At 35.2% G+C, this 19,537-nt stretch overlaps 1 long non-coding RNA gene across 1 annotated transcript in view; it reads left to right on the top strand.

Moving 5' to 3' along the window:
- The window catches only part of LOC112644534 (uncharacterized), a 32,838-nt gene that overhangs the window by 4,797 nt on the left and 8,504 nt on the right, over positions 1-19,537 (top strand). The window contains exon 3 of the long non-coding RNA XR_003126460.3: positions 8,729-8,867. This is a non-coding gene — a long non-coding RNA (uncharacterized LOC112644534). The remainder of the gene's footprint in view (positions 1-8,728; positions 8,868-19,537) is intronic.

Here is a 19,537-nt window from a genome sequence, read left to right as displayed (position 1 = left end):
TTCGGGATCTTGTGATGCCTAAGTGGTTTATACTCCTCTTTTTTTTAGGTCCTTTGTGGAGACTAAAGCTAGGTATAGCAAGTTCGAACAGACTAATTAATGGTTAATAAGAGCATTGCTTTCAATTACAAAATATATATAATAGGAAGATAAATATATAAATTTCCCTATCCAACAAAAACAAAAGAGAACATATAGAACATTAATTGCCTAAATCCAAACATTTCTAAATGCATGTATTCGCTTTCCCCTGTTTATTACTCTCCTTATTAAAAAAAAAAAAAAAAAAAAAAGACTTGAAGTAACAAGAGACCACTTGGATTCCAAAATTCTAATGACTTGAACACCCCATTCCAAGTGTTTCCAAAATATTTAAGATACCTTGTGTTTATAGAATCTTCTTATGAATGATTTTTATTATTATTTGCTTCTGGCTTCACATACTTTTCATAGAAATTCATTTAATTCCCTCAGAATTTGGAAACACAATATAAGTAATATTGTTTCATTCTACTATTCAACACATTTTAGGTTATGGGCCTGGAAACAGGTTCATGTAGACTGAAGAAAGAGTGTATCAAATCAGTAACTTATCTGCAATCCAGGATTTCAAATTAAATTTTCTAAGTACTTTGAATTAATTAGTTACTCATCACATATTACTTGGGTATCTTAACTATCCCAGGTGATTGTCAAACCCAAGTGTACAATAAAAAGACATTTTCCATATCTTACAAAAGAGGTGCTCGGCCAAACTCATGGCATACATTAAAGTGTGATTGTGTCTCTAATGGAAGTGTGCATGTGTATCTACATAAGTAATAGGATTATAGAAGGAGGAAGACTTAAATTTAGAGTTGAGAAATTGAAGAGAATTTCATAGGGCAGGTACCATTTGACTTGAGAATTGAATTCAATTTTCAGTTTAGGCCTGAAAAATATATACTGGTGTAGAAGTGGCTTTGGTCACCATCCCCCTTTTCAGGGGTCAATATATGAATATTTACACAGTGGGACATAGATACTGGATCCACATTGGACAGGGAGAGTTGAATGCAGAAGGTATGAAACACAGACTGGGCATAAGGCAATTGCCTTTGGAACCAGCTAACGTCTATCTGGACTTTACAAAACACATGGGGCTTCTTAGTGGGAACCTGAAGGCATTGCTTATTTTTTTAATTATATTTTTATGTTAATTGTAAATGGGTATTCTTAAAGTGCCAATCTTTCTAAATCTCCTTCTTAAAAAGAAGACAATAGTTTACCAGAATCTTATCATCATAGTTTTGTTGTTAAATGGAAACAAGTCCACAAATCAATATAATAATTTATCTTTTTGGTTTATATTTTCTCTTTGTAGAGTAGAACATTCAGAACAGAAGAAACTTCGAACTCTATTGTCAAAAAAAAAAAAGTATCTATTACCTTTCACGTGTTTCTCATAATCCTTTTAACTATCCAGATGATTGTCAAAGCTATTTATACTTAATCAGGGTTTTTCCTTCCTCCCAGCTTGAGTTCTCCTGCTATTGGACCCTAAAGTGAAATGTAAATTTATGGCATCAAAATCCAATCTAGGGCAACCGACTTTTACTGTGGTGGGTCGTGACTTTATGGTGTCACTGTAGCAAATGAGAAAAATTGCAGCAAAAGGGAATATTTGTCCAAATTATTCAAACAGTAGTAAAAATGATCCTCACAGCAATAGAAAAATAAAAGCTAACATAGCTCCTCCTTTATTACACTCCTCGGCTTCTACATTTATAGAAGTATAAAGAAACCTCTTTTAAAAATTAGTACCATGACTTTTTTAAAGACCATGTTCTTAAATGCACACAAATATACACAGCTAGTATGAAAATCACCATGCAATGTCCCCGTTTGATCAGATTAAATATTAAAGTTTGTGAGGAACAGTGAGAGGCCAGAGAGGAGGTGAGTTGATCACATCTTCCAGGGCTTTGAAGCACATTTTTGGCATCTAAAACAAAGACAAACATATTATCCATTGCTGCAGTACTTTGGCACAAATGTGCTTTATGCACAAGGGTCATGTATTTGTATTTTTCTCTATTGTAATGGATTAAGGTTGAATCCCGTAGCGCTATAATATTTGTATTTACAAATAGAAACCATATTTATGCTGAATGCATTTGTAACTAAGTGTACAATTCACAGCTTTATCGCTTGTTTTATGAGTCCATTTGGCTTGGCACAGAAAAAAATAATTAATCAAGTCTGTAGATTTCAGGGCCTGGTCTTTATTTATGCAGAAACTGCTTATTTATTAACATTAACCATCTCCCATTTGGTCTCAAAGAGACGTATGGTTACATGGAAACAGAATAGCTTTCAGTAGATGATTGCACAACTACAGATGCTTTTTTCCGACACTGTCACAGCTGAGGAGGTCCAACCAAATGAAAAACAGCTCTGATGAAGTGAGAAACAGAGAAGCGGTACCATGCAAACGTTATGACATAATAAAATGCAGGCCAGCACACGTTTTTTTTTTTTTACTCTCTTTATTAAATTTATGTGAATCAAGAGGAATGGGTGAAAAGCATATTTACTGATGATAAAAGTGATTCTCTGGATAATTTCAGTCATCTCATTTAAAACTTCTTCTTAAAAAAAAAAAAAAAAAAAAAAAAAAAAAAAAAACTTCTTCTTTATAAGTTTCTAGTTTTCCCCATTTCCTTTTAGCTCTCTGTCATCTACTCTAAAGTTAGACTTTTTGGATTTAATAAAGAAATAGAATTTGCAGGTGGTATGTGCCTGAACAGACAGCCTAATATCAAGTGATATTACAAAACACTTAAATGAAAATTAGTAGGCTGTCCTCACTAATCCTATTCTGTAAAATATTTTCAGATGATTCATCTTAACTTGTTTCGACAGCCATGTTGGTGTGTGTCTTTCTTGCCCCACTGGGAACAATGCCAGGCAGATAATGCATGAAGTCACGGGACGTGTTATGATGCTATCCCTGAAAGATTTCCAGCCTAAGTTATACTCAACAGCATTATCCTACAGGGAGCCTAGAACCCCAGTGGATTCTTAAAGTACATGCAGATGTGTTTTCTGAATAAGCAGTGCTAGAAATATTGCTTACTCTTCTGGAATGTGCTAATATAGAAACAGATACAAATATTAGAATAAGGAATTGTAAAACATACATAGATGGATTAATCATATTCATTTCTTGCTACCTAAAGTGCTTTTCCCCCATTACTTTGTACATATGCATATATGTATCTGGGTTTGTGTGTCTATGTGTGCGCACGTGTACATATACACAATATATGTATGTCTATATAAAGTTTTGCTGTATGTTGAGTTGTTTTACTTAAAGTAATAATCTCGAAGCATATTTCCTCATATTTAATTAGTGTACCTATCCTGGAATGGAAAATGATTTTTGTTCTTTTCATTTTTGCTATCATTTATTGAACAATTATTTGCCAGGAATCTACGTTAAATGTCTAACACATATCATCTCATTTAATCCTTACAATGACCTTAAAAAATAAGTATTTTTCTGTCTGTTTTACCAAGGAGGAAATTATGCCTCTGAGGAATCAGGGCTTATGTGAGACAATTAGTTAATAAATGGGGAAACCAAAATTCAAATTTGGGCTCAACTCCAGAGCCACTGCTCTTAACCAGTATTTCTTTCAAGTCAGCAAACCAATAACTAACTCAATATATTAGTACAAAAGGGATATAAAAGTGATTCCAATTAAATATGCTTAATTGAAAGATCATAATAAATGAATAAAATATATTCATTCTAACTAAAAGCAGTAGGAGGGAATTTATTGCTCTGCTGTCTCTAGCCTTAAATGTCTCCTTGCTCCCTCACACCAACATCCAAAACTATTTGAGAAAAAAAAAACAAAAAACAAAACAAAACAAAACTATTTGAGAGGAATATAAATCTAACATTGGGTCTGAAATATTTTGACACTTTACATTTCTACACCATTTCTTAAAATACTGTTAATTATTTAAATTCTATCACATTGTCATTTGCTCAAGGTAAAGTCACACAAGAACGTTTTGCATACTGTTCTGTTCCTTCAAGAGATTTCATCACCCTTTTAGTTTCTGTACAGTGAGTTCTATTCTCCTGGCATATATCTCCCCTTCTGCCTTTTTTACTCTCTTCAGAGGTGCTTCCAAAGATAGAAATAATAGGAATAATAGAAATAATAGGAAAGAGCCTATCATCATAAATTTCAGAGACAGCAGGATAATATATTAACAAAGTGTGTTATTTTATTTGGATTTACTGGCCATCTAAAGTGTTATTTCCAGCATACATAACCATTTCTAGTTCTTTTACACAAGGAGTACAAGCTGGCATTTATTTTAATGTAATGAATAAATCCAGAGTCAGCCCTACATATAGGCAAGTAATATTTGAGGCCCCATCTACTGGATTTGTGAAAGTTCCTATCATACCGTTTCATGAGATAACAAAAGTAGGGATGGTATCCACCCAGGGTACATAAACAGTTCAGTAAAACATGCTTAGATGCCAACGCAATTGTTTTTGATAGAAGATAGAGCCAATCTCTTTTTCAAAATGTGGGAAATCAGTACTGAATTTTTCAGTCTTTTTCCTCCTTCTACTCCAAGTGAACTGTATAACCCTCTTCTCAGGGACAGAGAGAAATAGTGCAAAGAAGGAGTGTGGTGCAAAGAAAGATAGGAAGCTTAATTTTATAGCAGGTATTTTCTAGCCTAACTGGAGAGTAAAAATCTTTTTATGCTGTAATTCTGCATGTATGTTTTCTATAGTAATCTAGCAACACCAGCAGCATTAGTCACAAAAATACAACTGAATGTAACTGATATTGAGCTGAAGCAAGAGCAAAACAAAAGATTATGAATTCTTTACAGTCACTATAAAATCATGATAAATAGTGTAATCATTCTGACACAGCCTATTCTGAGATACATTGTTGACAACTAAAAGAGAAAAAGCACATGACTTGGAGCCAGAACAATAAATGAAGAACAGGATCTAGACAAGAGAAGGACAGAGTATTCCCATAACACATCTCAGCAAGAGTCTCATCCTTTCATAGTAGTGAGAAATAACAAGTTAATACAAATTTGTACTAACAAAATTACAAATGCATGTACCCTTTGAACTGGTTGCTAATTATGAGATTTGACATCCATACATGATTTATCCACTGCAGTGTTACTACAACAGCAAAAAATTGGAAACAACCCAGATTTTAATCAAAGGGCACTAGTTTTCTAAATGATGCTATATCCTTGCAATAGAATACTATGTAGCTGTAACAGATAATAAGGTATCTCTCCACACATTGTCTTAGTCCACCCGGGCTGCTGTACCAAATTGCCATAGACTAAGCAGCTTAAATAACATAATTTATTTCTCACAGTTCTGGAGGCTGGGAAGGCCAAGACCAAGGTACCAGCAGGGATCCAGTTCTTGGCAAAGGTCCTCTTTGCCAATTCTGGCTTGTAGATAGTCACTTTTTAGCCAAATTCTTACATGATGGAAAGACAGAGAGCTCTGGTCTCATCCTCTTCTTGTAAGGACACAACCCATTATGGAGGCTCCACCCTCATGACCTCATCTAAACATAATTACAACCCAAAAGTCCCACCTTCAAATATCATCACATGGGATTTTAGGGGAAGTGGAGGGGAGACATAACATTCAGTCCATAACAGCACTAGACAAGAAAAGCTTTCTAAGGTCCATTAAGTAAAAAAAACACTTTGCAAAACCATTTCATAGAATGCTATGTGTTTAAAAGATGGAGCAAATTAGAATATATATTGATATTTTCTGTAAGTTATATTTTAAAAATTCAGAAATCTTATTATATTGGAAATTGATAAAAGTGTTCATCTGTGGGCAAAGAATGGAAACTCGGAAGATGAATGGAAGTAACTAGCACTTTTTAATATCTGAATAATATGACTGTATTAAGTAAATGCTTTAATTAAAGATCAAAGGGAAAGCCAGTATTGAAATTGGGCCTATGCTTTTGTCAAAAAAATTCAACACTCACTAATGACAAAACTCTAATAAACTGGAACTAAAATTAAAATTCCTTCACCAGATAAAGAACATCTAAAAAACCTTATAGTTATTATACACTTCATGGTGAAAAACAGAATTCTCCTCCCCCACTCCAAGATCAAGAGCAAACCAAGGATATCTTCTCTCATCCCTTCTATTAAACATTATACTGAAAGTCCTATCAAGGAAATCAGGCCAGAGAAAGAAATAAAAGGTATACAGATGTAAATGGAAGAGGCAAACTATCTTCATTCACAAATAAGATTATTGAGTACATATAAATTTATAATGAATCAGCAAAGAAAACTAGGAGAACTAATAAATGAATTTTGGAAGGCTGTAGGATACAATTCATGAAAATATATAAGAATATACAAAATCAACTTTATGAAGATATGCTATCAAAAAACAATTGGAAATTTAAAATCATAAAATACCATTTACAATAGTAGCATAACCATAAAATACCCAGGGATAAGGTTATCAAAAGATAGAAACTACCTGTACTTGAAAATGACAAAATACTGTTAAGAGAAATTAAAGAAGTGTGAAATAAATGGACCAGTATATCCCATTTATTGATAGGAAAGCTTACTATTGTTAAAACGTCAGTTCTGCCCAATTGGTCCATAGATTCCATGTTATTTCAACCAAAATATGGCAAGCTTTTTGTGAAAATTGACATACTGATTTTAAAATTCTCATGTAAGTATAAAGGAACAAGTAGAGCCAAAATAATTTTTAAAAGATGAACAAAGTTAGAAGATTTATACTACCTGATTTCTGTACTTACTATAAAACTGCAATAATACAGTTAGTGTGGTATTAATGTAAGAGCAGACATGTAGATCAAAGAAACAGAAGAATCTAGAAATAAACCCACATATATATGGTCAACTGATTTTTTACAAAAATGCCAAGGCAACACAATGCAGAAAGGGTAATCTTTTCAACAAACAGTAGTGAACAATAGAAGAGCCATATTTTTTTTAAAAAAAAACAACTTAGTTCTTGACTCATTTAATATATGAAATTAATCTGCAATGTGTCACAAGCCTAACATAAGAGCTGAAAGTATAAAACATTTAGTAGAAAACAGAAGAAAATCTGCTGTAACAGGATAGGCAAAGATTTCTTAGATTGCACACAAAAAGCAGAACTGTATGACTAAAAAATTGAAAATCAGACTTCATCAAAATTCTAAGTGACATTGCTAAAGGTAAATAAAAATGCAAACCACAGAATAGGAAAAATTCATAATACGTACATCTGATGAAGGGCGTATAACCGCAACACATAAAGACGTCTTCTAACTCAATAACAAGAAAACATATGGAAGTAAAACTGGACAATATGCTTGAACAAAAATTTCACAAAATAAGAAAAATAGCCAAAGTGCATATAAAACAATGCTAAGCATCTTTATTGATCACTGATTGCCTGAAGGCATGGCTGGGGGTATTGAATACAAAGAGGTAAGAGAGAACTGGGGGGAGAACTGGATACGATTTGTGACTTCCACTGGTCACAATTGAGGTGGTGGTTAAACAGGTGTATAAGTATTTGTCAGAACCACCCAACTGTACACTTAAAATCAGTACATTTATGTGAATTGTATCACAAAATTTGATTTTAAGAAACAGCATTACGAAGCAAGGAGGCCCGATGTGAGCAGAGGGAGAAAAAGCAGCCAAGGAGATAAGAAAAACTCCAAGAGAATGTATTAGATACCTCTTGAACACTACTTAAAATACTCTTGGCCACACGTCCAACCATAGCCACACAGCAGTGACCAGACCTGTGTGGTCTATGACCAGCTTTGCACACTTGCAGCCTGACAGCTTGTCCTGTCACCTCAGCCTGTGCTCTGGTTCCATCAGCTCTTGGCTCCTCTGGCATGCTGAACCAGCTCAATACTACGTTTCTCAACCTGAAAATACAGGGAAGTTAATGTTCATGTAGCTCTCCTGACCAACAGGGTAGCAGAGACAATGAACAAATGTAGTCAGTTTCCAAATGCCTTACGTAAACTCCCATAGATAGGACCTCATCTTGGCTTTTTCTCCTTCCTTGTTTCATTCTTCTAGTTCCTTACTGCTTCCTGGGATCATTTCACAATAAACCACTTTCATGCTAGCTTTATTTCAGGCTCTGCTTTCATGGGAACACAGAGTAGGGCATGGTAAGAAGGCAAATAATAATAAAATAATAGCGAAAAAGTATTATGTGTTTACTATGTGCTAGACACTACTTTAAGACTTTAAGATTTCTGCCTATATTATGTTACTTAACATAATATACATTGTACTTAACAGCAACCCAATTTATGTAAGAGAAGACAGAGGCAGGAAAAAAGGTAAGTGGTAGGCAGCAAAGTGGTCAACAATGACAAAGAGTACTAAAAAAATTATGAAATTCAATGAAATTTACAAGTAGGCTATTACTGATGACTTTCATACAAGTGACTTCAGCAAAGTAATGGGAGAAGCTAAATTTGAGGATACTTTTTTAAACCTTAACTGAACATCAATAGCTAATTGTGCAGAAATGTAAACAACACTTGGAGAAACAGTGAGGAATACTGTGCTGGATAAACTTAACAAAGCCTTTATACCCACTCAGATTCTAAATGTTTCTACATTTCTTCGACAGGGTGAATTTGATATCAACTTGAGGATATGAAGTCAAGGAATTTTTTCTGAGATTCTCAAATGTGTGGGTAACACACTGTAAAACAATAATGAACCACGTTGTTGATGTAAGAGAAGAAGTAGGATTGGATACAATAATGGTAAGAGGAAACCCAAATATATTCAAGGCCAACTCTGATGGCCTTTACCTATTTATCATGATGGAACTTTTATACCCCAGAGTGAATTCACCAAAATAATATATTTCATATTTTAGTTTTCTTTGTGCCAATACTGGATTGTATGCTATTATTTCTCCAGAAATGCTAAATAAAAAAGAAGACGAAAAGCATGAACATGAAGTCCAACCAAGGACTATTGATTTGAAAATCTAGCATTTGCCATACTTTTGCTATTCATAGGCCGTATTGTTGGTCATAAGTAAATTAAGACTTCAAATTTGGGGTAAATGAATGTGCATCATGTTTCTAATGAACTTTCAAGGTCATGAATGTTAATCACCTTTTCTCTGCTATGTTATTCAATACAGTGATAAGCCACCCAGTTCAATATGCAAGTTCTAAAAACCCAGCCTCAAAATCCTGGCCCCCTGTTTTGACTCTAATCAATGCAAAGTTCAGATTTGAAAGTTAGCCAGTATGTTCAAATATAAATCCCAATAAGTAAGGCAGTAGTTGATATTCTTAGTAGGCTCATGGCAATTGGTATCCATCTGCCGTCTCTGTTGGCATATCATCCCAGCTTAGTATTCTCAGTGCTGCATCAAGTGCTGTCATTTATCAGGTGTTCAGCACATTAAAGTGAAACTAAACTTGAAAAAATTGAAAGCAAAACTTCATAGGATGTCTGTGCACTCCAGCAATAAAAAGATGTGTTGCAGGAATAAATATGTGCTGGCAACACATCTCTTCTCATATTTCAAGGACAAAATTGGAACCATATTTCCAGGGGGTGCAAACATTGATTGCTATGTGTTCTTATAAACAGAGAACTACAAACAGTACTGTAGTATTCTCTTGATCCTCCTTCACTTTTATGTGAAGTCCAAAAATGTATCAGTTAAAGGAGCTTCTGAATTCAGTTCTGAAAAGAGGAATTCATATGTTAAGAATAGAGGCAGAGCATCCTCCAGGTAAGAGTAAAAACAAACAAAACCACAGTTGTAAAAAACAAAAACAAAACAAAACAAAACAAAAAAACCAAACAGTTGTGTTCAATTTGAAAGATTTAAAACTATTATTCACTAATGGTTATAAAATAAGTGAGCACAAATCAAGAATTATCTCAAAGCTTCATTTAATTGTAGGTTTTGTACTTTCATTTCTCTTCCTCCCTACACTAATGGTTAGCCATGGTCATTTATGTCCCATGCAAGCAAAACACTCAATCCCTCTCCACCTCATTCCATTCAGGAGATTTATCATCACTCACAAGGCATTGCATTATTTAGCTCCTACTATCCTTTGGAGCCTCATCTTTGCCTACTCTCTTTCTTTCTCTAATAAGCCCCAGTTACACTAAATTTCTTTCAGTTCCTCAAATCCACACCCCCCCCCCCCATATACACGTCTTTCTGCCTAAGACATTAGCACATGTTACTCTCTCTGCCTGAAAAACCACTTCCCATCAGGGTTCACATGACTAACTTGCATGCATTCCTCAGATTTCAAAGTTAGTGTTTACTCCAGGAAGATGACTGCACACCCCCATCCCATCAACATTGTCCCAAGACTCTAATCAAGTTCTTTCATTGCATCCTTGCTTCTTCTTAGCACTTACAATTAGAGCCAAATATTTAATTTTGAATCTATTTATTTAGTGTTTGGGAGTAGCTTCCTTTTATTTATTTATTTTTTTGGGGGGAGTAGCTTTCTTAAACACTGATCTTGTCTGTCTTGTGGGTCATCAGGTCCTAAATACTAAAATTAGTGCTCTAAATACTTAAGTATATGAATAGTTATTTGGGAGGGAAAGAAGGCAGGCAGACAAGGAGGGAGGGAGGAATAAAGAAATCAGGAAGGGGGAAGGAGAGAAATAGAAAGAGATAAAAAAAGGAAGGGAGGAAGAGAGGGAGAAAGAAATGGAGGAAAGACTAAGTACCTAATGGCTAAGTCCTGTTGTGTAAAACCAGAGGGCAACTCTCCAGTGCTATGTATAGGGATCCAATGGCCAAGTAGAAAATTATGTTTGAAACCTGTCTCAAGAAAGTGTCAAGTTTCAAAAAAAAAAAAAAAAAAAAGAAAAGAAAAAGAAAAAGAAAAGAAAGAAAGTGTCAAGATTCAAGGGAAAAAAAAACAGAGAAGTGAACTCAAATAGCAGCAAGTGGAAGCATAGAGTGTGATGATGAATTTTATATGACAAATTGGCCAGGGAGATCTAGATTAAACATTATTTCTAGGTGTGTCTGTGAGAGTATTTCAGGATGAGATTGGCACTTAAATTGGTGGACTCAGTAAAGTAGATAGACCTTCCTAATGTGGATGGACATACCCAATCTGTTCAAGGGCCTGAATAGAAAAAGCATAGAAAAGAGGAACCTGCCCTTTTATTTCTTACTGCCTGCTTGCTTGAGTTTTGACATCTCATTTCATCTTGTCTGGCTTCAGACTGGGATATAAACCATTGGCTCCCCTGGTTCTCAAGCCTTTTAACTCAGACTAAATTACACCATTGACTTTCCTGGGTCTTTAGCTTGCAGACAGAAGACTCTGGCACTTCTCAGGATCTGTGATCACATAAGGCAATTCTTCAGAGTAAGTGAATGAATGAACAAATTAATGAATGAATACACACACACACACACACACAGTCATCTTATTGGTTTTGTTTCCCTGGAGAACCTTGACTAATGCATATAGGTATAATCCAGAGATGAGGAGATCAGGGACCAGGGACTGCAAAGAAGTTTTCATATACTGTGTCGGATTTTGTTTGTGTGATAAGCCTGGTCCCCATAAAGGGACCTGCATAAAGTAACTTGAGACCATTTGTTTCTACCAGGATTTTGATTCTGGCCAATACTGACAATTTGCTCAACATATACTTCTGTCGGATTGTCAAATATTAGGAATATGAAGTTTAACTTCTAGTAAAGAAAATAAGTTTTTAAATTAAATCCTATAGACCCAGCCTTAGGTTCAATGAGATCTTATTCCCTTAATTAACTAGGTGTTAAAAAAAAAATTAACTAGGTGTTATACAGAGAATACTTGTGCTTGATTTTTTTTTTAAAGTGAATTTAATTGAAATGTTATATTATTTCTGGCTACTTTGTATCGAATTAATACATATATTTAACATATATCCACCACTGTCTTCAAACCATTTCCTCCCAATCACCTAGTAGGATTTGAAAAATTCAAATATGAATATTCGAGATGGAAGAGTCAAAATAAACATTTTGACTTACTGGAAGTTAGTCACTATTATTACTAAAGAATATACTGAGAAAGCTCACAATCTTAGACCCCAAGCCAGGTTACATAAACAAACAGAAAGCCTTCTGAAGGCATTTGCTTTCCCTAATTTGTCTACTCTGGTTGCCAGAGAACTATCTGTGTTAAATCAGAAAGTCTACACAATCTCTTTGATCTATAAAACCTGAATATGTTTTGAAGTCATAGTTTTATGAAAACAAAGGATTTTTGAGGATGATTGCTCTCCATAGTTTCCAGTCTCCAAAGATACCTGCCATCAATTCTTTCCTTCCCTATTTGTACATGCCACTAAGGGGAGACAGAGTTTATTTCCCCTTCATTTGAATGTGGGCTGGCTATTTACTCCTCTGACCAACAGAATGCAATAGGGGTGATATTCTGGGACTCCTGACCTAAGGCTTTAAGAAGACTGGCAGCTTCTGCTTCCTTACTCTTGAAATTCTTGCTCCTGAGAAACACTCATCCCCCACCCCATTGACCCGAACACATGTGATGTGAAACCAACGACAGAAGGAAAAGCCATATTGAGGAGAATGGAGGCCCTCAGGTCAATAGTCCTAGATGAGTCTCCTCCTGACAGTCAACCTCCACAGCCAACCATTGAGTGAGCGTCCCGTATGTCCTAGCTCAGCTGAACTCTAAAATAACTACAACATCACTTAGAGCAGAACTGAGCCCAGTCAATCTACACAACAATGGAAGATAATAAAACGTTATTTTGAACAAGTTCGGGGATCATTGGTTCCACAGTAGTAGATAACCAAAGGCACACAACCGTGACATTTGTTTTACTCCACATAACCATCACAGAAATATATGCTACTAACTTTGACTATTGTATGAAAAGTTCTGACTTGCACTTGTAGTTCCTCTTAGTAACTTATAAATATCTTCAAAGATTGTGTTTGGGTTTATTGTGGATTTTACCTCATATATTCTTCAGGTTTTGCATTTCCTCTTCAATGTGGGCCATGCTTTTTTTCATACTAAAATGTCCACCCTAGGCTTTTTTAGTTACTTGGTCATACTATTTATAGGGTGTTTTTTTAGTATTTTCATAAGCCAAAGCTCAAAATTTGCCTTAAGTTCCAAATATTTTTCCAGGTAATGCACAAAAAAAAAAAAAAAAAAAAAGGCGGGGGATGGCTTCCTTTAATACGTTCTCAAATTGATGTACTTAGTGAACACACTGTACTCAGTAGAAGACAAGCAAAAAGCAACTACATTTTTTCTTCAAACTTCCTGTTAAACTCACTTTGACAGATAGTTCTTCCCCTGCCCTTGAGTGAAATCTTGGAGGAATGCCTATGGTTTTAATAACAACTCATAAATAATTTATGGACATTCCCCTTTTCAAAGTAATTTAAAGTCCAGTCCAGTGTGATATTAGAACTCCAATCTAGCTTAAAACTTCTCCTTTCCTGCAGCTTGGAACTGCACTGGGCTTGGCAGAGTCACAGAAGTAAGGGAAGAAGGGAGTGGAGGGCAGGGTCAAAGTATTGTCATAGCATCCTGGCTCCATCCTCCACCCTCCTCACATGACTGGTGCATTTGAAATCTGGTGTTGGTGCATGCTAGGTACAGAGGTCCACATCCTCTCTCTTAGGAGGGACAATTGTGGGTTCGTGCATGGTCTGCCTGCTGGAGAACTCTGGCTTTATTTCCCTGATATAGGAAATGTCTCCTCTGGAGACCACGACTGAGTCTTCTCTCAGTGCTTGGTTTACAGTAATTCATTCTTTTATTAGAATACCTTCTCCCTTTATGCCTATCCAGTAGGGTCCCTAGAACGACTCCAAACCAGCTGTTTTGTGAGATCCACATTGGTTCTGGGAACATCCAATTTCCCTCGCCTTTGTTGTAAATGCACCTCACTCACAATATGGCCATCGCTTTGCTCTGCTGTCAGGCTGTTTGATCCAGCCTGTAAGCTTAATAGGCAAGAGTCACATATCAGTCATTACGTCCCTCTGACCACCTAATAGGGACATATGCTCTCCAATGATATTCCTGAAGTATCCCTTGGTTGGTTTGAACTGAAAAGAATATTCCCCATCATGTCCCCACCGCCAGGATAGGAGGAATACATAATAAACTACTAATACGCCCTCAAGAAATAAATTGATAACCACATCTTCATTCTCTAATGAACACTTGTACGCGGGCTAGGGTCAGATGATGAGTCGGTGGAAACTCACACCCTCCTCTAATGTTTGAAGGGCCAGCTCAGGATACAAATGGAGGCCCACCTAACATTCATATAAATATTTAGAAGTTCAAATCAAGCTAATAAACAGTTATATAAAATGCATCTTACCCTCCAACCTTGACAAATATACCTTTCTAAAAACAAAACTGAAAACCATGTGTGTAGCTCTGGTTTCCATGTGAATTAAAATGGATAGAAACAACTGAATTTAATTATTACTGGGTACTTCTGAGTATGCTATTTGCCAAGCTAGCAATATCTGGGTAAGTAATAAAATAAAGAAAATATTGCTTATGTATTTATGTCATAAAATGTACATTCAATTTAACAAAATCCTAATTATGCTGTTAGAATCAATCATTTTACACAATTGATGTCTTAATGAAAGTGATGCTAAATTAAGCAATTCTTCTTGAGCCAATGTAGTTCTTCATTATGATTTTATATAAATTGTAGTTTGTAGAAACTTTTTCCTCCTGAAGTAGTAGCAATAAAATTAATAAAATTATTTAAGAAATTCAAGGAATTGAAAATAAACCATAAATCTTACCTATTTTATTCAAACACTAAAATGGGATCAGAGATACCTGTAATCAAAAAAATGTGACAAAATATTTTAATTTCATTCAATAAATTACTGCTGCTTCACCAATCTTCCCATATCTCTTAAAGAAATAACTGGATGCACACAATAATGTAAACTCACTATCATACTTCACTCATGTCTATCATTATACATGGATTTAGGCATAATATAAATTATTTTATATTGCTGTTGTCATATTGTTAAATGTTCCTCAGTCACCAGGTACAATTATTACAAATAACTATTCAAATTTATGATTACTTTCAAAAACATAAACGGAGTTTATAAAGGAGGAAATAGACACTAAACATTAACATGACGCCATACTTCATTCTGTAAGACTCTTATGTTAGTGCTAAGACGAAGGATTTGACAAGCTAATTTGCCTTTTCTCTTACCCCCTAAGCCCTCTTGCTTCTCAACCCCTCCCTCTACTTAAAGGTTGAGTCCATCACCAATATTGGCAGTTGCATAACTGACAAATTTTCAAGATATTCAGAGGAGTTGCCTTTTGGTTCACAGAGGCAAGTCAAGAGATATGAAGAAGCATTTCCTTGGGGCTGAACAGTTTTAATCACAAGGGTGGACATTTAAGATTTTGGGGCTTTGGGGCTTTGGGGCTTACTGTGCCAGTGCTGAATGTTGGTCCCTTAAGTAAGAAAAACATCTAGTTGGCTTTTTAAAAATATTTACTTTTTGATTTATTTTTAAATGAAAATAAATACACTCCTTGTTAGCATAAACAACATTTTTTTAAGAAAAGTAACTTCATTTTCTTCTAAACAAAAAAATGTTACTGAGACAAATGGGGGTGTTTTATATTTTTGTAAATCTCATTTATGTCTGACTTAATGGAAGCCAAGTGAATATTTAAAGAAAACCCAGCCACATGCATATATGTAATGAGAAAACAAAGGGTTATTTTGATAACCTTTTCAGAAAATTCTGGAAATTCTTCTTTCATAGCACACCAAAACTCAACATATGGTAGTTTCTCAAAGGTTAGCCGGAACATCAATGACTTTTATGTACTCTGTGACATTACAGTCTATCAATCCCTCTGGTACTTTAAGTGAATCATTTATTCATATCCCATTTTGTTGCATTCTTATCAATTATTCAGAAAATACTGGTTCACTGAGTTTTACAGATCTTCTAAATGTTGACCTATTTTACTATATAATCTTTAAAAAATTATATTCAGTTTTAGAAATCATTTGGTTTATTTTGATAACATGTCCATCGAACACCTAAGTCTAAACAACCATTTGTATGTCAGCCATTCTTTCAAGTGCAGATGGTGTTCCATGAAAAAAAGTGGCCATTTCAGCTTACAACTGACACTCTCACATGACTGCAACTCTTATTGACAAACATACTTCTGTTTGCAGAAGATGTGTATTATGCAATATTAAAATTGAAAGAATATTAAAGGACATTTACTCAGTTAAGATTTAATTTAAAAATATTTTTTATTGCTCTTTCAAGGACATTCTCTTTTTTAAGAGATTTTATTCATTTATTTGAGAGAGAGAGAAAGAGAGAGAGAGAGAATGAGTGGGAGGGTGGGAGGCAGAGGTAGAGGGAGAAGCAGACTCCCCACTGAGCAGGGAGCCCAATGAGGGCTAGATCCCAGGACCCTCGGATCACGACCTGAGCCAAAGGCAGATGCATAACCGACTGAGCCACCCAGGGGCCCCTCAAGGACATTCTTGAATAAAACTGGTGCCTTCTTTTTTCTGCAAATGTGTAGTGGTGAAGAAATTGACAACTACTAATATGGTTTGGGGTCACAGCTTTGACTTGTGTTAACAGTTTTACTCACCAACTGCCCTTGCACCATCGGAACAAATGTCAACAGTTTTTTCAAAGAAAACCATATAGGTCAAAAGAAGATATTCAATCCTTTGAATATTTCAGCAGCATTTCTGTTGCTGCCAAGCATTCACATAAAGGACCTCTGATTATTCATTTGTGCTGATACTCAACAGCTGATGCTGGAATATAAGCAAAATGGCAAACCCAGCCATATCTGTAAGTATTTTCATTTTTAAGGAAAACGTACAGTTTTATAGAGAAAATATTGACTCGATCTTAATATTTTGTAGCTCAGTTTTTAATTCGATGAATTACTGTAGTTTTGGAAAGTGGCAGTTCCATGGTTTCTTTTACCAATTGTTTTTCATCCGGCAGGCATTCAGCAATGTCAACTGTAGAAGGCATACAGTGTGTGCTTCTCCAGGCAATGCAATATAACTTACCCTGCATGAGGATTCTGTGATAACTCTTTAGTTTTTAAGTTTCTAGTTTGAAAAACTGAAACAAATGAATTCTGTTTTAAAGAGTTCATCATTTCTACATTTAAAAAACAAATTACTTATTTAAAAAAATCAATGATTAATCTAAAAATGTCTTTGTAATATAACTGGCACCATGTTGCTATTCAAAATGTCCTATTGAATAAGAAACACTAAAGTAAATTATTAACATCTCCAACGCATTAAAAAGAACAGCTTTCACAATCTATGTGCTTTTTATTTATGGTTTCACACATTTTTTTTCTTTTTATTAGCTTCCTCCTTTCCCCGAATCAAACTCTATGATATGTCATTTCTTCTTTTTTTTGGTAGCATCAGACGTAGGTGGAAGTAGTTGTGAACTGAGAAAGCAAGGCCTCTAATCTCTCTTTTAAAAGTCAAAGTTTAAGGGCATCTAGGTGGCTTAGTCAGTTGAGTGTCCAGCTTTTGGTTTCAGTTCAGGTCATGATCTCATGGTTGTGAGGTTGGACTCCCATCAGGCTTCACTTAGCATGAAGTCTGCTTGGGATTCTCTCTCTCTCCCTCTTTGCCCCTCATGCTTGTGTGTGTTTGCTCTCTTGCTCTCTCAAATATGAATGAATGAATAAGTAAATAAAATCTTTAAAAAAAATAAAGAGCCAAACTTTATCTTTCCAATATAGCGACTCAAAGATGCTACAAATGGGGAGCTGGAGTCCTGGTGCCACATCTGGCCACAGGCACATCACCAGGAACAGAGGAAAGGTCCTCATTTGTCAATATTTTTTTTCACTGGGGATAAGTGGAATACACTAGAGTGTGGAACTTTGGGTCTAAGGCGAGGACACTCCTAGCAGGCCACCATAGATTGTCTAAAACGTTTTAAAAAATATTTATTTATATATTTCAGAGAGAGAGCACAAATGGAGGGGCAGAGGGAAAGGGAGAGAGTCTCAAACAGACTCCTTGCTGAGTGCAGAGTCCAGCCAGGGTTTAATCCCATAACTATGGGATCACGACCTGAGCCGAAACCAGGAGTCAGACACTATACCACCCAGGTACCCCCAGATAGTCTAAAACACTCTATATAACCCTTTCTGACAATCTGCTTGGCCAAGAATGCTGTCAGGGTTGATGGTGAACTGGGTTCATTATCATATAAACTTGAACCAAATTTATTTTTCTGAAGGAATTCAATTTATCAATCTCCCAATATATGGAGCTCTTATGGTCTTTTTATGCAATCAAGTCTTCAAGACGCCTATTAAAAACTGTCATTTTACTTAAAAAAAAAAAAGATAACAAAAAACAAAAATTCTTAAAACTCTGGGATGGGAATGCCTTAATTAGAAACCAAATATTTTTCCATTACAGTGAATTTCTATCTAGACCAATATCTCATTTGAACTTTATAATAACATCTATGTTCTGACTTAAGGAGGTTCCTATTCAGGTCTTTCCCAGGTTACAAGTCAATGCCAAATCAGGGTATGTATGGATGAACCATTCAACTCCCAAGTTCACAGATTCTTGGCCTTTGCAACATCAGTGAATCACCCTCTACTCCCCGCCAATAAACATCATTTCAACCATCCATACCCATAGCTACTCCTTGGACCCTGTGACCATTCAGAACTGCTCCATTCCTTAATTTTAAATTCCCATGTTTGTCTTTATTTTGTCTAGAGTTTAATTAGTGAGTGTAAGGTCTATGTCTATCTTCCTTACTATTATATCCTACACAATTTATCTTTCAGAGCCTTATTTCTTGATATTGTATTCTATATTCTATACTTATTTGTTTATCATTTCTCATTCTGCTTATACTATAAAATCCACGAGGGACTGAACTTTATTGTAATCACTGTTGTGTCCCCAGCACCTAGTATAAAACCCAACTCATCATATATGCTCAGTAAATATTGAATGAATAAATAAATGAGCACTATGTCAACACAGCACCCTGAACATGACACGTGGTTAACAAATATGCATTGCATAAGTGAATAATTAATAATAATAGCCAATACCTATTGAGTGTTTAAACTGTGCTGGGTAATTCTAATTGCTGTAAATAGATCAATCTCATTTTTCTTTTCAAAAGGCCCTGTGGACTATGTAGCATTATAATGCCATTTTACAGATGAATGGATTTAAACATGCAAATATACAAATAAGCCAAACTGTGTGTTAAATACTGTGTAATTTCATCTAAGGTATAAAGAAAAAATGGGAGAAGACCTGAAAATTCCCACAGTTTTCCACAACGTAGATTAAGGACTACATTGGACTATGTCTATGG

The sequence above is a fragment of the Canis lupus genome, chromosome 1 (assembly GCF_003254725.2).
Source record: "Canis lupus dingo isolate Sandy chromosome 1, ASM325472v2, whole genome shotgun sequence".
NCBI lineage: Eukaryota > Metazoa > Chordata > Mammalia > Carnivora > Canidae > Canis > Canis lupus.
Note: the sequence above shows the minus strand (reverse complement) of the source record. Positions and strands in the feature narration are given on the sequence as shown.